Below are 24,065 nucleotides of genomic sequence, written 5' to 3'. Positions count from 1 at the left end.
TTTCTGGGCTAAAAATGCTTTTCGGGTGCGTTAGGACCTCCATTTTTTGGAAAGCAGGCGATTTCAAGCACTGCAAGTAAGTCATCGATTCTCTGCAAAACTCTGTTTTAAGAACTGCAAGAAGATAGATTGGTTGTGCAGACATTGTGTGTGTTGCAAGGAGGTCAACATTTGCATGTATGCACATTGAGTTCACTGGTTGTGACATTTGAGTGTAGTACAGTACTGCTACAGAAAATACAGCAGTTTGTGCAGGACAAACCAGAGTGTTGTTTCTGGTAAATTTGTGTGTCTGGCAAGATGTCAAATGATGGCATAAACTAGATTGTTGCTGCTGAGAAGCTTGATAAGAACAACTTCCATGCTTGGAGGTTCAGGAGGTTGACAAATTTCGTGATGGGAAAGGGTTACTGACTGTCTGGGACTATATAGAAGGTGAGCATGAAGAGGCACCAGAGATACCGGAGATCAATCCGACTGTTGTAGATGTGAAAGAGTTCAAGGATTGGAACCAAGGAGCCAAAAAAGTTATGTATTGGCTCTCTATCAGTATACAAGACACCATGATTGGGCACATACAAGATGCCAAGTCCCCCAAGGAGGCGTGGGACACCTTGGTAAAACTCTATGAAACGAATACTAAGGCACGAAAGATACAGTTGAAGAATGAACTTCATATACTATGGAGAAAAACAGTATGTCTGTGAATGACTATGCAGCATTGAAGATCAAGGGTATTGTAGAATCCCTTGCATCTATTGGCATTTTAGTAGATGATGATGATAAGGTGGAAGTCTGTCTACGTGGTCTCAGGCCACAATACAAGGTGTTCAAGACGTCTATTTAGACTCGGAAAAACATTCCCAATTTCACAGATTTGGTGTCTATGTTGATTATAGAAGAGAAGAGCTTGGGTGAAGACCAACAACCTTCACAAAACAAAAACAGTTCAGAGCAACAGGCCTTCTACACAAGTTCAAGAAGAGGACGAGGTAGAGGAGGCCGTGGACGCAGCCAAGGAGGTGGCCGAACAAGTAATCAGAATTATGGCCAGCAGCAACAACAACAACAATCCCAGAATTCAACAACAACAACACACAGGTGGAAGAGGCTAATTCAGAGGCAAGGGGAGTCAAAGAGGTCGTGGAAATTAGCAAAGGTGGTATAATGATACACGAGGATGCTTTTATTATGGTAAGCCTGGACATGTGCAGGCAGATTGTTAAAAGAAGCAAGCTGACATGAAAAATGGAAAATTGTAGCAAAACAACTATGCATCCTCAACAAGCAGAAACAATGAGGATAATAAAAGGTTGTTTGTTATGCAACATGTTGTTAATGCCATGTCTGAAAATGTTGAAGCAGCACATAAAGATGATGTATGGTACGTTGATTCAGGTGCTTCGAATTACATGACAAGTCATGGGGAGTGGTTCAAGGAGATGAAAAACCTTGCAAGACCAAGTTTTGTGGAAACAGGGGGGATGACACTGCTCATCCAATTGCCCATGTTGGAGATGTGCCATTGTCTATGCTGCAGGATGGCAAAGTGAAGTACCTTGCAGATGTACTTCATGTTCCGAACATAACAAAGCCGGTTTCAGTTGGCTAGATGATTGAGCAAGGTTTGCAGGTTCGGTTTAACCCTGATGGTTGTTATGTTGAAGACTTTAAAGACAAGCGCAGGTTGGTTACAAAAGGCAACAGAGTGGACAGAATGTTTACATTGAATGTAAACATGCATGAAGTGAGTGCTGCGATGTTTGCAAATGGTTTAGGAATTGTTACAGACACAGACATTTGGCATAAAAGAATTGGACATGTGAATGTGCAGAGAATGAAGTCTATGCAGACTAAAGGAATTGTGATAGGGCTGCCAAAGTTTAAGTTGAAGGTATGCAGAAAATATGTGAAGCATGCCAATTTGGAAAGCAAACAAAGCATGTATTTCCACGTGACAGAAATGTGAGTAGAAATGCACTAGATGTTGTGCATTCAGATGTATGGGGTCCTATGAAGACCATGTCTATGGGAGGCTGCAGGTATTATGTGACATTTATTGTTGACCACACAAGGAAAGTGTGGGTATACTTCATGAAGGAGAAGGGTGAGGCGTTCACTCATTTTCAGAGAATTTCAGAGTTTATGGTTGAAAAGCAAACAGGGAAATATGTAAAGTGCCTAAGGTCAGATGGAGGGGGAGAGTACTTCTCCAATGAGTTCTCTGAATTTTTAAAAAAGAATGGTATTCGGAGAGATAGTTTACATGCAGATACACTCCGCAGCAAAATGGAGTTACTGAGCGGAAAAACAGACACATTGCTATGGGGCTGAGGCTGTTTCTACAGCAGTTTACATCATGAACACGACTCCAATTGCAGCCATACATGATGTAACTCCAAAGGAGAGGTTTACTGGCAGAAAACCTGATTCGTCTCATCTGAAAGTCTTTGGATGCATTGCATATGTGCATGTGCTAGATGAGCTGAGAACTAAGCTGGATCCAAAAGCTCAAAAATGTGTGTTTATTGGGTGTTCTCTTGAGCAAAAGGGATACATGTGTTATAACCCTGCTACATGTGAGTTGAGGGTAAGCAGGGATGTTGTTTTTGATGAGATGAGCAACTGGTATGCTACTGAAAAAGAAGCTGTTGGGGATGATGTGAGTGGAAATGTGGTTGCACAGAATGTAAGTCAGCAATCACAGTCTTTGAGTGGACCAAGAGAGTCCGCATCTCTAGTGGTTCAGTTGTTGATAGACCATGGAGTGGCAGGTTGCGTCATAATACCAGTCTTGCAAATGTGATTAGTACATCGCATAAAGGCAAAGAGAAAGTGGTTGAGCCCCTTAGTATGCCTGACATTTCTGCAGGGCATTCTCATGTTGATGGAGAGTCTAGTGGCTCAGAGATGAGCCTTGATGAGGATCTTGGGATACTATGAGAACACCTGGTGTAAAGAAGGCTATGGAAGCCATGAATGCAAAGCTGCGAAGATCTAGGAGAGTGAAGAATCCTGTGTAGAGGTTTACCTATGATGGTTATGTGGCACATCACTATGCATACATGGCAAAAGTTGTACAGGTTGTAGAGCCCATGCATTGATGAGGCTGTTGGAAATGTGTGTTGGGAGAAAGCTATGGATGAGGAGATGGATACACTATATGGAAATGAGACTTGGGATTTAGTGCAATTGCTTGAAGGCAAGAAAGCCATTGGATGCAAGTGGGTATACAAAGTAAAACATAATAGTGTTGGAAGCATAAGCAGGTACAAGGCTAGATTGGTAGCCAAAGGATATGCGCAGACATATGGCATTGATTATGAGGAAACTTTCAGCCTAGTTGCCAAGATGGCAATAGTGAGAGTTGTGATAGTAGTGGCTGCGTCAAAGCAATGGTCTTTACATCAGATGGATGTAAAGAATGCATTCTTGCATGGGGATTTGCAGGAAGAGATGTATATGTTGCAGCCACCTGGTTATGAGGATGTGAGTCACCCCGAGCATGTTTGCAGAAGGTTGAAGAAAGCCTTGTATGGCTTAAAACAAGCACCAAGAGCATGGTCTGACAAGATTTTTGAATATCTTATCACTATTGGCTTTCATGTAGCCAATGCAGATTTCTCGCTATATGTGACACAGTGATAGAGGGGTTGTGCTTGCTGTCATCTATGTAGATGACCTGATCATTATGGGGGACCATGATGCAGAGATCTTTGATGTAAAGATCTTGCTTAGACAGAAGTTTGAGATGAAGGATTTGGGGGAGCTTAGATACTTCTTGGGCATTGAGGTGATTAGGTCATCACATGGTATTGGATTACTGCAGAGACAGTATGGCTTGGACATGTTGTCCAAGTATGGTATGACAGGCTGTAAGCCTATCTCAGTGCCATTGGATCAGAATGGTAAGTTGAGTGCAAATTCAGGAGAGATTTTGGAGGATCTTACTATGTATAGGCACATAGTAGGAAGCTTGATCTACATGACGATCACCAGGCCAGATTTGAGCAATGTTGTTGGGTTGATGAGTCAGTTTATGCAGGTTCCTTAGAAGCCGCATTTGGATGCATTGAGACGCATACTGAGGTATGTGAGGTCTACTTTGCATTGTGGACTTTTTTATGAAACTGGGACAGAGATATGTGTATATGGGTACATAAATGCTGATTGGATTGGTAGTATCTCATATAGAAGATCTACTAGTGGCTTCATGTTTTCTTTGGGGAGTGCTGCTATGACTTGGAGTAGCAGGAAGCAGCCTACCGTTGCTCTATCCAGTACTACTACAGAGGCTGAGTACAGAGGTGCTGCTATGGTAGCATGTGAGGTAGATTGGTTGAGAAAGCTATTTTTGCAGATTTGGGTCTATGAGTGGATAGACAAGTTGTCATTTTCTGTGACAAAAGTAGCAGTATAGAGTTGGCCAGGAACCCAGTTTTTCATTCTCGCACCACGAAGCATATAGAGGTCCACTACCATTTTATTCGAGAGAAGGTTGTGGCAGGAGACGTTGACCTTGTTTATGTTAGCACACAGGATCAGGTAACTGACATCTTTACCAAAACATTGGGTACAGAGAAGCTTCGCAGATTCAGGGCTTCGCTTGGTGTACATGAGATGGAGTTGAGCTCGAGGGGGAGTGTTGAGATATCGAGCTCATCTAGTGAGGCGATGGACACTGATGACCCGCCTGGGGGATAGGCCCCACACTTACACCACTGGCATGGTTAGTGAGATTATGGATGATATGCGGCCAGTGGGATGACAAGCTGTGTGACAGCCATTCTAGAGACTGGCATAGTTATAGCGCCAGCTCATTTAGCTGGGTTCACACTATAAAGAATCCTAGTATGTATTTGGTTGAGTTGGTCACATGTTATTCCACATTCCGCCATTACTCCACTTGCTCTTGCTTCCAAACAAACATCCACATTCATCATATTACTCTGAGGAGGTTTATTCACTTCCGCCTGCTGTTTGCTGCACAGGTGGCGCAGGTAACTGAGGTAGTTGTTGAGGAGGTCTTGGTTGATTCCACCCCTGCGGAGTCCAGTTCTGCTGATTCCAGCCTTGCTGATTCCAATTCGGTGACGGTTGCCAATTTTGCTATTGTGACCATTCCTGTTGTTGATTCCAATTTCGTCCCCATGATGGCCAAAAATTTTGCCATCCACCAAATCTTGATCTTCCTCCTTGATTAAAATTTCCTCTAAATGGTGGTCTCCCTGATGGTCTCCAATTCGGATAGGGTTGCTGCGGCCTCTACCATCCTTGATTTCCAAATGATCTCTGCTCATTCGAAGTTTCCGGAAAAATGCCATGAGACTGTGTCATATTTTGCTGCATCTTCTGTTGTATTCTCTCAGGAATTACCCCCCTAAAGCTAGGATTATACCAGCAATCCGTTGTCTTGTGACCATCTTTGACATCTTCTTTTCTGACTCCTTTTGAAGTCCCATCTCTTTCAACTTCTTTTCCACAGCCTTCTCAACTGACACCTCCTTAGTCTTTTCCTTTGACTTCCTCTTTTGTTTCTTCTTCTTGTGCTCCTCATCCTCTGACTCTAAATCACTACTAGGATCATCATCACTACCTGAACTTGAATCCGTATCCGAATCCGACTCCGCGAATCCTCATCCGTACTGTCATCACTTGACTTCTTCCTCTTTTTCTCCTTCTTCTTCTTCCTCTTTGAATGTCTTTTTCCAGAGCTCAAACCTGATAAACCAAACCTTTTCTCCGCTCGAGTTGCAGTATTAATGAGTTCATTTATTCCTCCCGCAACATCAACACCAGCTACTGCATTCCGCAACTCCTTTCTGAGGCCTTTAACATAATATGCTGCCAGCATCTCATCAGTGGGCCTTTCTTGAGGAGTGAGCCTTCTCGCATACCGATTGAACCTCTGTGTATAATCTTCCACAAACATCCTCTTTTGCTTTACTGCTTTAAGTTTTTTCAACACATCATTGGCGGTCTTTTCCACCCGAAACCGATTCAAAAATGCAATCCTCAATGCATCATAATCTGCAAAATGTCCTGGCACAAAATTGCTAAACCATTGCACAACTTTCCCCTCAAATGTTGCCTCAAACTGGCACATTTTGGCTTGCGCATCATATACTCTGGCAAATCCTCTAGCCTGCCATCGAGTCTCAAATTGAGCTACGTGACAATCAGGGTCTTCTTTTGACTTTCCTGAAAAGCTTCCGAATTTGACGCGCAAATCTGCTCTAGCCGCTGCTGCTATGTTAAAAGGTCTATTTAGGGGTACCCGCCTGTTGGTTCTCCTATTCGATAACGGATTGAATTGCAACCGTCTTCGAGGCAATAATGCCTGTTGTATTACTGCTGTTGCTAATGGAAATCCTCCTGCTAATCCTGGAGTTGCTGCCCCTGAATTAACCACTGCATTCTCTGAATCCTCATCAGAACTATCTGTTGACATTCCACTGTCATCACCTTCATGTGACCATCGTTGATGTTGGTCATCTCCCCGATGCTGCAAACCCAAACGTCTTGCTCTTGACCTTGTAAAATAAAAATGAGATGATTCCCCTGAATCCTCGAGAGCGAACTCAAACCCCCACCGCTATTAATGCATGAATGAAAAAATTTCTAACCGTTGCCTGCATGAATCTCTTCATCTTCCAGCACTCACCATTAACAGAAGAATGTAAGCCCGCGCATGAAATTCATCACAAACACTGTGATCGCCAAGTGTTTACTGCTTATCACATCTTTCACAAACTTCAAGGGAAATTCAGACTTTGTGACAAACAAACTGACAAACTAAATGACAACACTAGTGACAACCAGATTGACAAAGCACACTGCATCTTCATTGTCAAAATAACTGTCAACTATTTGATTACATAAATCTCCATATCTGCGAATGAAAAATCTGTCTTCTTCTATTGCGGATAACTACTACTACTTTGCATGACATTTCTAACTTCCATCCAGATTTCAAAAGACACTTCACACTACATCCGATTATGACAAATTGAAAGACAAAAAAGTAGACAAAAGTAGCATCTAATTTTCAGCCTTAAACAAACATGCATAAACCGGGCATAAACTCATCCACCCAACCATCCTCGACGACGAGCCTAAGGGATGCACACATGAATTACAATGAAGTACCTCATACCTTAACCTTGATGTCCCATACCATCAAGAGATATGACTTCATTTTAGCAGCATATAGCTCTAGTGTAAAATGGTAGGTGAGTAGATACAATCCTCTACACACAAGAGAACATCCCTTGAGTGTGCCCCATGCCCCTATTATATAGGAGGGCCTCAAGTGACTCTTGACTCTCCATTTCCCATGTGTAACCCTTGGATGCTTGACCCTAACCTCAAGTGACTCTTGACTCTCCATTTCCCATGTGTAACCCTTGGATGCTTGACCCTAACCTCAACCCTTAAGGTTAGCCTTAACCCATGCTCTACTAAAGCTTGTTCCCATGCTCCCATGCTCACAAGCCTAATGTGGTTTAGCCTCCTAGTATATCCACATAACACCGCTGTTGTGCTCAATATCTCGCAAGATATTTTGAGGGCGGAGAGATAGTGGCTAGTAGAGAGTAGATGGAAAAATAACAGGAGGAAGTCCAGACTTTGAAAAGTCGAAATGTTATGCTGGAGGCTCAAGTTGGAGAGTTGCAGCAGATGGGGGAGCTATAGGAAGATTTATCTAGCACAAAGAAGATACTGGAATCTGCAGCATCTCCAAAGGTTGGAACTAATTAAAGTGCAACCCATCGAGGCCCAAGCCCAGGTAAAGTTCTTGGAAGCCCAGGTGAAAGGCTATGTTAATCCTTTGGAAAGTGCGCGAATGTTGGATGTGGACACTCTGGCAGATCTGTCTAACACATTGACAGTGGAACTGGCTTCTTTGTGGGAGGAGCACATGGAAAGACTGCGACTTTTGTTGAAGTCCGGATGTAAGCCCACTAAAACCTTGCCAAGACAGGATGAAGACCTCGATTTTGGAGCACCTAAAGATGGTCAAGCGGTGTTGATCTCACAAGAGATAAGAATTCACGGGTCAACCAGTGGGCAAAGTGCCATGCCGCCAGGGAAACTAGAAGTTGGATCGTCTTCCTCCAATTTTTAGTAGGAAACTTTATTGAGAAAAATTGAACATTTGGAGGCAGATTTATTGAAGGCTAAGGCTTTCGGGAAGCAGATAGTCATTGAACCCGAGGGGATGGTTTCTACCGAAGTTCTGACATGATTCTGAAATGATGTCGAAAATGGCAATCAGTTCTCCGTCGTGCCAGAGTGTGATAGTGATGTTGAGGGAGCATTCATTAGCCTTGCAACAGAGATACGATAATGTGAGAGATCAATTGGTCACCTTGAATATGGTGTGTAAGGAGGAAAATAGGCCAATTCTGATGAAGTCAGAGAGCTTGTGTCATAGGTCAATACTTTAGGAGCCCGATTGAATGAGAAGGAATGACACAGTGGCAGAGCAATACAGTAGAAGAGAGGCTCTGTAGATGAAAAGATGCAGGGGAGAAGAGAGCTTGAGCTCTTGCAAGCACACACACACTCACAAAACCCTAAAAAAGAACACACAAGGTGAGAGGCTAAAAATCTTCTTCTTCTTCTTCACACAACACTCAACACACCATATACAAAGATAAGAGTACACACAATATAGTGTGTTGTACAGGATTCAGAAGTTTTGGCAGTTACACGTTCCAAAGCAAATCTAAAGTCTCCATTGGATTGGGAGGAACAGAAGGATGTTCGTGAAGAAGTAACTGAAGGAATTTTGGATGTTCAACAGAAAGAGGAAATGCAGAAGAGAAAGAAGAAATCCTTAGATAAGGAGGAGCATAAGGAGAATAAGTCAAAAGCATTGTTTCAAGAGTTGTTGAATAGTCCTATCAGTTTTACGTTGGATCAGTTGCTTTCATTGGTTCCGATGTTTAGGGATCGAGTTTATTCGGCTATGAGAAAGTCGAAGGTGTCAGGAATCAGGGCTGTGTTGAATCAAAGTGTGGGCAGTCATCAGATTAGTCCTGAAGATGTGGATTTCACTGTTCCCACAGTTCAGCTGGATTTTGATGATCAGAAATTTTCAACAGTTTTTTTGGATGGCAGATCTGGAGTCAATATTTTGTCAGAATCGGAGTTTTTGAAGATGAAGAATGTTCAGCTTGAGCCAGCACCATTTCAGGTACGCATGGCGGATCAAAGCCGGGTTCAACCTATTGGGATGCTGAGGAAACAATCCCTTATCATGCAAGGTTTGCAATTTCTAGTAAATTTTGTTGTTTTGCGGATGAAGGATGATGCAAATGCATATTCAATGCTGTTAGGAAGGCCATGGTTTAGAACAGCAAAGCTCAAGCAGGATTGGGAGAAGAATGTGGTCACATTGAAGAAGGGTAAGAAAGTGATTACAATACCAATGGGATCTAAGCAGGAGCTATCAAGGGCAGTGAAGCCAATGATGGCACAACCAATTAGTTTGGCGGAAGAAGTTGAGGGTGATGAGGAAGATAATTTTTTGGCAGCCAATCCAACAGTGGTTCCTGTTTTTGAAGTGGATGTGGAACGGATTCTTGATAGATATGTTGATTATCCGATTCAGGAGGATGTATTTTGTCAAACAGTCGACAGTACTTCCAAACAGATTCCGTAGATAAAGGAAGAAAATTCTGATGATGGTGACAAGGTGGAAGAAGTTGATGATGCTGCAGAGATCGCGCCTAAGGAGGCAATAATCAGAGCAGAGTTCTTGTATGATAAATTGATGGAGAAGGTTTCCAGAGTGAAGGAAGATGATTCGCAGCATTTAAATTTGGGATCTGTGGAGAATCGGAAGGTTGTCAAAGTGATTGTCAACCTGGATGATGATTTCAAGGACAATTTAAAGGTGTTGTTGCAAGAATTCATGGATGTGTTTGCTTGGGATTATTCTGATTTGAAGGGTATGGATCCCCAAGTGTATAGGCATCAGATAAATTTAAAGGAGGATGCGGTGCCTGTGATTCAGCAAAGGTACTGAATGAATCCGAATTACGCCAAACAGGTGAAGGAAGAGTTGGATAAACTTCTCAATGTTGGATTTATCATCCCAGTGGATAAAGCAGAGTGGTTGTCCCCAATTGTGGTGGTGCCAAAGAAGTCAGGGAAAATCCGAGTTTGTGTGGATTATAGAAAGTTGAATGCAGCAACCATTGCAGATCCATTTCCATTGCCATTCATTGATTCAGTTTTGGATGATGTTGCAGGGCATGAGATGTATAGCTTTCTTGATGGATTTTCTGGCTATAATCAGATTCCAATGGCAGAAGAGGACATTGAGAAGACAGCTTTTATCACTGAATGGGGAACATTTGCTTATACAGTGATGAGCTTTGGTTTGAAGAATGGACCACCTTCATTTTCAAAAGCAGCTTTCAAAACTTTTGAACCATATTTGACAGAATTTATGCGGATATTCATGGATGATTTTTCAGTTTTTGGGGAAAAGATTAAACATTTGGAGCATTTAAGGAAATGTTTTGAGAGGTGCAGGATGTTTAGAATGGCTTTAAACCTGCACAAATGTGCTATTGCAGTTCAAAAAGGAAAGCTACTTGGTCACATCATATCCAAGGAAGGGATGTCAATTGATGCTGACAAGATTAGTGCAATTCAGAGGGCAATAGCACCGAATAATTTGAAGGCAGTTATGCAGTCTCTTGGTCAAACTAAATGGCATAACCGTTATTTGAGATATTTGGCAGATGTGTGTGCACCTTTGAGTCATTTGACCAAAAAGGATGTGAGTTTTGTGTGGGGTGAAGCACAGGAAAAAGCCTTTAAGATTATCAAGAAAATGTTGGTAGTTTCACCTATCCTTCAACCACCAAATTGGGAGTTACCTTTTCATATTTATGTGGATGCATCGGATATGGCAGTCAGAGCAGTTTTGATGCATCGAGGATGGTTTAGACCAGTGTACTATGCAAGTAGAATGCTAAATCCAGCGGAGAGGAATTACACTGTCTCACAGAGCGAGAAGCCAGGGGAATGATTTTTGCATTGGAAAAATTCAGGCATTATTTGTTGGGAAACAAAGTTGTTTTTCATGTGGATCATCAAGCTCTGTTGTTTTTGGTAAATAAACCAAAGCTGGAAGGAAGGCTTGCAAGATGGATGCTTTTGTTGCAAGAATTTGATTACACTGTAGTACATACACCTGGAAATCAGCATGCAGTGGCGGATTATTTGAGCGGGCTAGAAAATGTCTCGGATGCACCAGGGGTGTCTGATGAATTGCCAGATGCGAAATTGTTTCAGGTTCAAGGTCAAGCATATGACAACTGGTATGACCAAATGGTTCAGTTTTTGACAGATGGGGTATTACCTTCCAACATGACAGCTGATCAGAGGAAGAAGTTTGTTCTAAGGAGCAGACCATTTTTGATAATTGCCGGATCTTTATATAGAAGAGGAGCATATCAGATCATTCAGCGATGTGTGCCAGATGAAGAACAGAAGGTAGTTTTACAAGAAGCACATTTTGGTGTAGCTAGAGGTCATTTTTCGGGAGAGATTACTGGTAGGAAGATTATGCAAGCTGGACTTTGGTGGCCATTATTGCTGAGGGACACTTATTGATTTGCAAGAGAATGTGTGCAATGCCAGAAGATGGGCCAACCAACATCCATGGATCGGATGTAGGATCATCCGATATTACCCCTTGAAGCATTTCAAAAATGGGGTCTTGATTTTGTTGGGCTGATTAAGCCAAAATCAAGAAGAACTGGAGCAAGGTACATCCTGGTTGCAACAGATTATGCCACCAAATGGGTGGAAGCAATGGCTTTGAAGGATAATAAGGCAGCCAGTGTGGCTAGGTTCCTGTACAAAATGATGACCAGATTTGGGTGTCCGATAGAATTGGTGTCGGATCAAGGTGTCCATTTTCTAAATTCAGTCATTAAGGAATTGACATCCAAGCACATGATTCTTCATAAGAAATCTACCCCGTATCATCCGCAAGCAAATGGGCAGGCAGAAAGCACAAATAAGGTGCTAGTGAGGATTTTAAAGAAGATTGTTTTTGAAAACAGGGCAGACTGGGATGAGAAATTGGATTCAGCATTGTGGTCATTCAGGACTGCATACAAAGTGGTAACAAGCATGACACCTTTTAAGCTAGTTTATGGGATTGAGGCAGTTGTCCCTATGGAATATGTGATATCTAGCTTGAGGCTTGCAGTTCAGCATAGATTGAGCCCTGAAGATTCAGTGATGCATAGGCAGCAGAAATTGTTAAAGTTGGAAGAAGATAGAATTTACAGTGCTTATATGGCGGAGGTAAGTCAAAACAGAAGGCAAGCATGGATGACAAGGCAGGTCAAATTCAAAATTTTTCAAAAAGGTGATTGGGTGATGATGTACAATTCGAAACTAGGGCCACACCCGAGGAAGTTGAAGCTTAGATATTTTGGTCCATATTAGATTGTGCAAGAATTGGGGCAAGGAACTTTTAGATTGATAGATGTGTTTGGAACTCCTATCCCTAAGCCAGTAAATGGATTCCGACTGAAGAAGTTTTATGACAAGATTCCTGAAATTCCAAGATGGATGATTAATAAGGCTGAAGACATTGCTGTGAGGCATGTGGAAGTTGAATTAGAAGGCAGAGCAGAATTAGTGAGGAGGAAAGTAATTTGGCAACCAGGTTTCCAAGGGAATTTGATGGCAGGTCGAAGCAGAATCGGAATGTTTGTGGGAAAGAAGTTTTTGGATAGACAATGTGGTTGTCAGATATTTGGTCAGAGGGATAGCCAAAATGGAAGTCAAAATGAGGGGAATAAATTTTTTTGAGGGAATCTTTGCACTCAAGTTAAAAAAAGAGTGGTGCCACGTGTGAGACAGATTTTGGGCACACCTTTTGAGAAATTTGCATGGGGTGCGCTTTTTGAGAAGGGAGATCATGATAAACCTACGAGGGGTCGACATGCCCGACTGGTCCAAATCGAAGTGTGTGGAAGCTTGGTGTTTTTGAGGGTTTTCTGTGTCATTTTCAAGATGTTCTCTGAGAGTTTGAGGAAGAAATTCTTCATGCAGCCGCGCAAGAGCAGGGTAGTGATCTTATGGCGCAGATGCATTCGATGAAGGTAGATTTGGAGGAATTGAAGATGCCGCGGGTTGCTGTGCAGGTGATCGAAGATGATGATGAAGCCGAGAATGTATCAAAAGCCCAGAGTGGCGACACGGAGTCAGATGAAGGTATTGATTTGCATGAAGATGAAACGAAGGTTTGGCTAAAGCGGATTGGATTGTTTGAGTATGCACAGTTGCCTTGGTCTGCATTGCAGCAAAATCCTTATGCAGAGCAGCAGATGCAGCATTTGAGGGAAAACAGGGGCTACATCACTAATGACAAAGAGGTGACGCCGCAATTAGTGGTGGCTGAGGTGTTTAAGTTGCCAAATCAACAGGGTGCAAAGCTGAAGAAGATTACGGATTCTATCATGAAAGGGAAGTTTGGGCCGCCACAGGGCACCAGGGCCTATTATATGGTGAGGAATGTGGAAAAAATGAGAAGCAAGCATCTGTTTTGGTACTTGGATAAAATTTGTTTGTTGGCAAAGACAGCATACATGTCAAAAGAGGCATTTGCACCATTGTGGAATGCAGAGCGTGGTGTTCACATTGACTGGGCCTCATTCCTTTTTGAGAGATTGCAGATTGCGGAGATTAAAGATAAGAGGAGATCACCGTCCCTGATGAAGCTTGTCCCATATTTGGGGGTATTTTCAGTCATGTGTTGCAGGTACCTGTGGGACCGGTGATAATGCTGTCAAAGGAGGCAAAGAAGCGGAAATTGGAGTACGGATCTCCATCGGGTCCAAAGCAAAAGCCAGCAAATCGCATTACTTGGGTGACTCCAGAGTGCAGTGATGCCGTAGCCCAAGGGGGAGCAAGTAAGTCTACATTGTTTTCTTCTTTGCCAAATGTGCCTCATGTAGGGCCAAAGGCTAAGACTTTCACTTTCATTCTGCAAAAGTTGGGGGAAAAGTCGGGAGAACAAAAGCCATTTCAATCTGTGTCCAAGCCTATGATGTCACAGAGTTTGTTGGCTAGTGTCAGTTTGCCTGGGGTATTTACTGCAAACGAGGCTATCAACAACCTGGTGGAGTTAGGCAGATTTATCAACAATCAAGAGGCAATGCTTGTGTCTTTGGAGGTCCAGAAGGTGAATTCAGAGCAGCTGGGAGTATTAGAAAGGCAGATTCAGTTTCTTAAGGATCAGTTGTTGGAAGTAGCAGGAAAAGAAAAGGCTCAGCTTGAGCAAAATTTGTCAAAACTAAATGAGCAGATGCAAGGGAAGATGGAAGAAGTGTTGCAAGCAGCTATGGAATTTGGAAGTTGGGCAGATGGCTTAAAAATGTCTATTGATGTGCAGTTCAAGTCGTTTGAAGACCGGATTATGGAGCTTATGTCGGATAATAATTTCTTGATGAACAGATTGACTCCGTTGATCAGTATGGAGAAAGCAGCCTTGGAGGGGCAATGCGTTATAGGTGTGCTGATGGCTGAGGCAGAATTGGAAGAGTTGAAGAAAGAGGTGCAGCAATATACTCTAAAATTATGGAGTCATGCCAGCCGAATGTTTGAAGAACATTTGGGGGAGCCCATTGACAAATTCAAGATATGGTTTGAAGCTGCAGGTGATAAGAGTGCTCGGAATGAAAATGAGGAGTTGAAGCGGATTGTGGCAGATTTGCAGCAGTTGGAAGCGGAGCGAAATGTCAATTTGGTGCAGTTGGAGTTTGATGGGGAGGAATCAGGAGTTAAAGCGAAGGCAGACAAGCAGGATGAGCTTCAGGTGAATACTATTGTTCTTCTAGATGCAGAGCCAGAAGCTGAGAAGACAAAGAAGCTCGAAGTTGAAGTGACAGTTCAAGATGCAAGTACTGAGAAGGATAAGGCGGAAAATAATCCGGATCAAGGGATTGTGGATCCGAAGTCAGCCTTTGGCTCAAGCCACCCGAGCTGTGCCAAGTGTTTAAGGCTGAAAATTAGATGCTACTTTTGTCTACTTTTTTGTCTTTCAATTTGTCATAATCGGATGTAGTGTGAAGTGTCTTTTGAAATCTGGATGGAAGTTAGAAATGTCATGCAAAGTAGTAGTAGTTATCCGCAATAGAAGAAGACGGATTTTTCATTCGCAGATATGGAGATTTATGTAATCAGATAGTTGACAATTATTTTGACAATGAAGATGCAGTGTGCTTTGTTAATCTGTTTGTCACTAGTGTTGTCATTTAGTTTATCACAAAGTCTGAATTTTCCTTGAAGTTTGTGAAGCAGTAAATAATGTTTATAGATGACAATTATCTAAAGAGATCTTAGGGTTTTAACAGTGGTATCAGAGTAATCTCTAGTTAATTGTTGTTGTTTTTTCTTTCTTATTCTAAATTTTAGCATTTTTTTAAAAAAAATAATATTTACTAAATAAAAATATTATTTTATTGGTTTGTTTTGGTGATTACACACGTGGATCATCGATATGAAGGTTGGAACACATGTTTCTTCTATTCACTAGATGAATCGACGTTGTGGGAGAATTCCGTGAGTTCAATGCTATTTTTTCTAATTTTATCTGGTTTAAAATAAGAATTTATGGAATTTTTACCAAAATATTGCACATTTTATTACAAATATTCTTGGTATAATGAATTTCTTGAATTTCTACAATTTTTAGGAATTTTTTCTAATTATTTAGAAATTTTTCAGTATTTTTATAAAAAATATATATATATATTTATGCATTTTGGCGGGTTTTCCCGCGGAGATGCTATCAATTTTCTACCAAATTTCTACTGAAATTGTAAGATTCCTCCCTCCAGCTTTTGAGGTGTAAAGGTGTAAGAACCTCCCCTTCTGTTCTTGAAATTATTCCCCTCTCTGAAATTGTAAGATTCCTCCCTCCAGCTTTTGAGGTGTAAAGGTGTAAAGGTGTAAGAACCTCCCCTTTTGTTCTTGAAATTATTCCCCTCTCTGAAATAGAAGAAAAATCTTGTTTTACCATGTTTTGGCCTAGAGAGAGAAAATGTCTAGAGAGAGATAACCCAAAATTGAGATATCTTTGGATATAAAAATCATCCTAGTGTCTATAATGGATTCCCCTGAAACAGAAGTTCAAAATGAACTTTGCAATGTTCATTTGGAATTAATTGCAAATGTGTATAAGGGACCTTAGTCTAAGGGTCTACCTCGGGGGGTGCACCTCAAAAAATGTAAGTCTACCACGTGCGATCATCAGGTGGGGTTTTTTTAATCCAAAATATTGGGTAAATTTACAGAAATACAATTACAAGAGGGGTATTTTAATTGTACTTTGGAAAAAAACCCGTAAGTCTATAAAGAAAAAGGGGTAGTTTTATTAGCTCAAAATTCACAGATAAGGGGTTTTTTAAATACCCCTTGAACGCACGTCGTAGGAGGGGCTTCCATATAGTGCACCCCCCGAGGGGTCTACATTTTCAGAAATTTTTGGATTATGGTCCAATTAAGGTTCCAATGGGCCAATTCGATTAATCCAAGTGTTGGGATGAGATAAATCCAAAGAATAAAAGAAAATACCCAAAAATGAGTAAATGCTCACATAAGATGAAGAGTTGACTGAGTACAAGGTTTATTAGTTAAAAATTATGAGATATTACTAAAAAATGAGATATTTTAGAATAATGATGCATTTTTGACACCTTGGTAAGGAGAGGGGGACTCTTGAGGTAGGCGCCTATTTCACATGTGTGGAAGGGTTTTTAATTCAAAACAATTGTGATATTTTTCTCTCTCCTCTCTCCTGGATCAAACCAAATCAAAAAGGAAGCCAAACTGGTCCAACTCTTGTCCAAATTGAGTCAAACTAAACCTGGAGAATCCTAGAACCCAGTTGGACTTGGTTAGTGGCCTCCCTCACCCATAAATAGATCCTTAGTATTTTGTAAAAAACTATTGGAGCTATACCATGCCAGTATTACATTAAAATAATCATATTTTCTATTATCCCTTAAAAATCCTCTACTTTTGGAGAGCTTGGAGCTTCTCTCTCTCTTCAACAACTCTTGGAGCTTTCTTCTCAACTTACTAAACCAATTGATTGGTTGGGGGCTTCACTTCTAGATAAAGAAGCAAGCCAAAACTCGAGGTAAGAAGGAATTTTATGGTTTTTGTTAATATTCTCAAATGATTTCACTTCTCAACCCCTCTCAAGCCTGAGAAGTTTCTAATTAGTTATTTTTAATGCAAATCAAGCTTTCCCTAGGAATTTTAATGATTAATAACAAAAAGTTAATCTTTATGCTTATTTAGAATGCTTTTTATGTATATATCTCTCTCCCAAAATAATAGTCATTCCTATGGCTAATTCTTTAGAAAAAAAAGGATTCTCATCTGAGATAGGCTTACAACTTGTCATACCATACTTGGACAACATGTCCAAGCCATACTGTCTCTGCAGTAATCCAATACCATGTGGTGACCTAATCACCTCAATGCCCAAGAAATATCTGAGCTCCCCCAGATCCTTCATCTCAAACTTCTGTCTGAGCAAGATCTTTACATCAAAGATCTCTGCATCATGGTCCCCCATAATGATCAAGTCATCTACATAGATGACAACAAGCACAACCCCTCTATCACCGTGTCTCACATACAAGAAATCTGCGTTGGCTATGCACGAGCAATAAGTAGTGCTACAAGAGGCACATCAAGGCATCAGTGGTGGCAACTTTGCCGGAGATGTAACCAGCCGAAAGATCCTCCAAGCAGGATTGTGGTGGCTGACATTGGTCGAGGATGCATACACGTTTGCAAAGCAATGTGATGTTTGTCAAAGGTTGGGGCAATCGACTGAGAGGGATCGGATGCCGCATAACCCAATGCTACCTCTGGGGGGAGCCCTTTATGAATTGGGGATTGGATTTTGTGGGACTATTTAAGCCACCAGCAGCCATATGGACGAGGAATCGGTACATTGTGGCAACGGATTATTGCACCAAGTGGGTGGAGGCTCGGGCATTAAAGGACAATTTGGCTCAGTTGGTGGCAAAATTCCTATATGAAATGATCATGACCCACTTTGGCTGTCTGGTGGAACTAATAAGTGACCAGGTAGACACTTGTTGAATATGCGTTGATTAAGGAGCTGGTGACTCGGCATTTGATCATCCACAATAAATTGTCTACTTATTATCCGTAGGCCAATGGTTAGGTGGAGTCCAGTAATAAGGTGTTGTAGAAGATTTTGAAGAAGCTGGTCAATGAGAACCGTACTGATTGGGATGAGAAGCTCTATTTAGCACTGTGGGCTTTCAGGAGGACGGCTTACAACGTGGCAACCGAATTGGCCCCGTTCAGACTAGTGTTGTATGGGGTGGAAGCCATTGTTCCCAATGGAGTTTCTCGTTCTGAGTCTTACAATTGCAGTAACAAAAAATTTGGGAGTGGAAGAGTCCTTAGCCCATTGGATGGAGCAGTTGGGGGAGGAGCGGTTTGTCAGTTCCTATGTGTCCGGAGTGGTGCAAGCGCGGAGGAAGAAGTGGGTGGATCGTAACTCTAAGTTTTGAATATTCCAAAAGAAGGACATAGTTTTGCTGTTTAATTCCCGTCTTGGTCATCACCATGGGAAGCTAAAACTCCGCTGGGTGGGACCTTACTAGATTGTGGATAAATTTTATGATGGTACCTTTTTATTGGGCACTCTATAGTGGGAGAAATTTGCCAAGCCGGTGAATGGGTACCAACTTTGTCCATACCATGGGCAGATGCCACCTTGGCCATTTCATGATGAGAGGGATCTAGCAGTTAATTGTGCATGCATGGAGGTAATAAATTTTTTGAGATTTTTGGCAGATTCTCATGGGATGGAGGATTATGGTGGTTGCATAGGGCCACACACTCATTATACCCCAAATAGAATGTCTAATTATGGGAATCAGGCATAAATTTTCACAATTTCATGCAAGGCGGCAGGGTATATGTTTGCCCAGTTCAAGGGTGTGTGGCAGTTTGTGAGATTTATATTTTAGCTCTCACTTCCTATCGCACCTGCTAAGACTGTGCTCTTGCAAATAGCCATGTTGCACTTTGAGCTCTTTTTGCCATTTGTGATCACAGATGCTGAAGTTGCTAGCTGGCTGAAGAAAGTGTGGTTGACAACATTTGCCAATATTCCTTCGCAGGTCACCCTTGTGTACCCGGGAGCTTTGGAGATCCTAGCCCAATTGCAAAAGGGAGACACTATGGAGTATGCAGGGAGGCGGTATAAGTTAAATGCTGGCTTGGTGAATGAGCGGCTAGATTTTCCCCTACAAGGAAGGAGGACGAAGGTTGCTACTATAGAGACGTCAACCTTGAATGGCTTGTTTGGTGACATGATTTCAGGGGAATACAGGTTTGCAAATCACCTAGAGGCAGCTAAGGTTGCCTATTATAAATTTTTCTCGGAAACGCTATGGTTGCAGAATAAAACAGTGAATATCTCTGCATAGGTGATGTCTTGGTTGTTGAAGGCAGAGTAAGGCTGGGCATTGGGTGCCCAGAGTTTTTTGAGCCGGTTCAAGAAGGAGGTGGCCTTCTTACCAAGTCAAACATGCACACTCGTCAGGGCCAGCTGTTCATAGTTCTATTTATACGGAGTTGCACTGGTACTGGTAGTTGAATCTTCGGGGAAGAAACAAGAGATGGTCCGTCAAACGAGTAGGGTGGTGTGGCATGAATGAAGCAGTCTGAGCAACCCCAATCATCTCGACCAGCATCACAGGTATAATAGACTGAGTCAGCCAAATAGACCGAGCAGACTACACAATCAGGAGAATCCAGCGAAGGTTTGAGAATTTCTTTGTTCAAGAGGAAGCTCAATATGTTGCCGAAGTTCCGGAAAAGAGGAGAAGGCCCATGCCGGCAACCATTCTAGAGAAAATTCCCCATAATCTACCAGTAAAACCCTTTAGAGGATTGATGCCCATATTGCTCAGTACACAGACTCATCCATACTGCTGGATAGGTTTGAGATGGAGACAACCCACCTATTAAAACCCTAAGATCTGTCTAGATAATTGTCATCCATAAACATGCATAAACCAGGCATAAAATCATCCACCCAACCACCCCCGAGCCCAAGGGATGCACACATGAATTACAATGAAGTACCTCATACCTTAACCTTGATGTCCCATACCATTAAGAGATATGACTTCATTCCAGCAGTATATAGCTCTAGTGTGAAATGGTAGGTGAGTAGATACACAAGAGAACATCCCTTGAGTGTGCCCCATGCCCTTATTATATAGGAGGGCCCTCAAGTGACTCTTGACTCTCCATTTCCCATGTGTGACCCTTGGATGCCTGACCCTAACCTCAACCCTTAAGGTTAGCCCTAACCCATGCTCCACTAGAGCTTGTTTCCATGCTCCCATGCTCTCACAAGCCTAATGTGGGTTAGCCTCCTAGTATATGCACATAAAATACTTCCCCTCTCTCAACACATTGCACTCTTGCAACAAAAAGAAGAAAATCTGTGCTGAACATTCTCAACCAACTCCCAAGTCAAATCCTCTATTTCCCTATCTTTCCACATAATTTTAACATGAGGGATTAGTCGACTATAAAGTTTCCTTTCCCTGAATTCAAGTACCTTTTTAGGTTCATGTGGAACATAGGATAAATCCCCAACTTCAACGAGTTCTTGAGGAGAAACTATGTTATCCTCACCTCCCAGTTTCTCTTTCAGTCTACTGACATGAAAGACTGGATGAACTCTAACATGTGGAGACAGTTTTAGTTCATACGCAACCGTGTCAATCCGACGTATCTCAAAATGGACCACAATATCTAGGAGATAATTTCAAGTATTTTCCTGTTGACAAAGGCTGAGAATCTTTAGGAACTTTTAAATAAACCAACGCTCCTGGCTCAAAAGACCAAGGTGAGCATCCCCTATCAACATAAAATCGTGCTCTATCTTGAGCACTCTTGATAGAATCCTGAGCTTGGTTCAACATTTCTTACATATTACGCAAGAAATCCCTTGATGCATCATGCTCAATGTCCTTAAGACTGACATCAATAGGTTCCCTGAGTTGATACCCATACATAAGCATGAACGGACTAAAACTAGTAGCTGTATGTTTAGAACTGTTTATAGGCAAATTCCATCATTGGAAGATATTTTTTCCAATTTGATGGTTTTCGACAGATATGCACAAAGCATATCCTCTAAAATTTGATTCACATGCTCTGTTTGCCCATCAGACTGCGGATGATCAAAGGAACTCATACTACTCAAAGTAGTTTCCTCGTTGTAAACCATTCGGAATAAAGTAGGAATACATGGCATTAAAACGGTAGGAACCAGGGATCCATTATTTGCATAGGGAATTATTAATGTCCCGAGTTACCAATATCAACATAGGGAGTCATCAATGTCTCGATGAGTCACATATGTACATCCATAAACCATCAGGTGGACCATATAAATCACCTAAAGGATGGAACTAGAGAAATAAATTCCAACAAAGGAAGAATCCGAAATTCCTTAATCCAAACATAACAAGATAAACTTGTTGAACTCTAAAGAAAAAGATTTCAACAAGTGAAAATGCTGACGAGATTACACTCATCAAAACATGCAGGCTATAGATAAAAGAAGTTTATCTAGAGAACGCCTACACTACAACTTCAAGTGAAGTCAAACAAAAATGAGATTGTTTTTGAATGTTGAGGTCAACATGGCAAGTAATGTTAACAAGGCAAAAATCTTGAGCCCAAATAATCTGATAAAATAATATATGCAAGGAATTGCTAGCATCCCATACCACCATGATACCACCCATACATTCCTTACCAATTTGGAACTCCCTAGTATGCCGTCTAGGAAATATGAATAGAATCCTACATAAAAGGAATGAGATGGCCTTATCCTAGACTTTCACATACTAAAACATGTCTCTATATACTTGAGACCACATCAAGGAATAACTCTTTTCGAGTACATATTTAGAAAACAATTTGAATTATTAGTGCCTTTCTAATGATAACTTCCCAATAAAGACAAATAAAGCTGGGGTAGAAAAATAACAATCTACCTAGATACATAAGCAACTAGGTATCCAAGTTGGAATATGTACAAGAGTACAAGGAACATACTCCAAAATTATGTGCAAAAACGAAGGCAAAGCACATGATATTATCCAAAAGATCAGATCCTCATAAAACCATCGATAGAAGCATAGAAGCACCTCGAATCCATGAAAACCATAGTTGATCATAAAAATCAATGCATGCCATCTAATGGTCTTTAATCATGCCAAAAGAAGCATTAAAATTGGTGTGGCCTACTCATTAATCCGGAGTAGATAAACGTGGTGTTGTTCAAGCAAAACTCCAAAGTAAGAAAGTGAAACACATGTGTGTAGCACTCATTAAAAGCCCCTAGAGACAAGTGATCTAGGCAGAACCTGATGAGTCCATATAAAACTTGGAAACCATCCAATAAAATCCACCAAAACAACTAGATCAACTAACCCATGATAGAATTTGTCTTAGGCTTAGGAAATTAAGCATAGAGCACACTTAAACATTACCCCAAACCTATCTTATGGCATTCCAAACCTATATTTTTCCAGAAAATTTTTAGCAATTAGATTTGCCAAAATACCATTGATATTTTAAAAATACCAATTTCTAGGATTTCTAAAAATAATTTCCAGAATATTCCTAATTTCTCCTGAGAATCCCATCGTTCACGAAATTTCCAATTCTACCGGACAATTCTCAAATCCAATAAAAATTTATAATTTTAATGGATTTTCTAATTTTTTGGATAAAAAAATAGATTTTTTAAAGGAATTTGAATGATCAAGATGCCCGAATGAACACCACCACATACCAATCACCAATCCCACATTTTCAGAAGTTTAAAATAACCTTTGTCTAATTTTCCACTATTAAAAAAAAATAATTTACCCTGAACGCATTAGAATACGAATGGTCCAAAAATTTCGGAATCCCAATTGTCTTCTTGGAATACGGAAAGCCAACAGTTTTGGGAATATGAAAAGACAAAAGAAAAGAATGTAAAAGGTCAAAAGTTCCCCAGAATTCGAAAAGTCAAGAGGTTTCCTAGAAATTGGAAAGCCAAAGGGCTCCAAGAAAAAATTTCAGAGAGAAAAAAAAAATCAGATAAGAAAAAAATCAAATCTCTTTTTGTTTTTTTAAAAGCTTTTTTTGGAAAAGATTTGAAAAAAACCTCTTTTTTATATTTTTAAAAGCTTTAATTAAAAAGCTTACAAAAAACTTTCTTATGGGGGGGCTTCTTTTCGCTTGGCGCACTCCCCCGGGCGCCCCGCGCACGTTGCGAAATGAGATAGAGAGCGAGGAAGCAAAGCCTCTCTCTCCTCTCTCCTCCCCTTCTTCTCCATTCCACTTTTTCTCTCACTCCACCCCCTCCTTCTCTGTTAACAGAGAGGAGGTTGATTAAGATTTTAATTAAATAATCTTAATCATAATTATAACTTAATTATGATTAATATTTAATCAAATTGTGCCTTCTACGAGACGTTCACACACGAGGGAGAGAGAAATAGAAGGAAATTCTAGATTTTGAGGGTAGAAAAGAATCTTACGCGCACGGGAGAGAACCTAATGCATCAATTGGCTACCCCACACTGCATTTCTGAAAGATCCTTGTTCCCTCTATGCAACGAATTTGGGGGTGCTAGCAGCGAAAGTAGCACTTCATGTGCAGGGCAGATCCTCTCACTCGGTGCCTCGCCCCCACAGATATTCGAACAAGAGACTAATCCCTCGGTTGGATCAGAATGGCAAGTTGAGTGCAAACTCAGAATGGCAAGTTGAGTGCAAGCTCAGGAGAGATTTTGGAGGATGTCTGAAATCCCAAGACGTGGGGTGATACATAATAACACCATGAATCACTTTTAACCTCAACAGGACCATGGACAATGAGATATTCCCCCTCAGCATCACGCGCTGGGGTCGCACAAAAGAGGTGTTGACATACTTCC

The sequence above is a fragment of the Cibotium barometz genome, chromosome 15 (assembly GCF_041138505.1).
Source record: "Cibotium barometz isolate CiBa-2024 chromosome 15, ASM4113850v1, whole genome shotgun sequence".
Classification (NCBI taxonomy): domain Eukaryota; kingdom Viridiplantae; phylum Streptophyta; class Polypodiopsida; order Cyatheales; family Cibotiaceae; genus Cibotium; species Cibotium barometz.
This window is presented reverse-complemented; position numbering follows the sequence as displayed.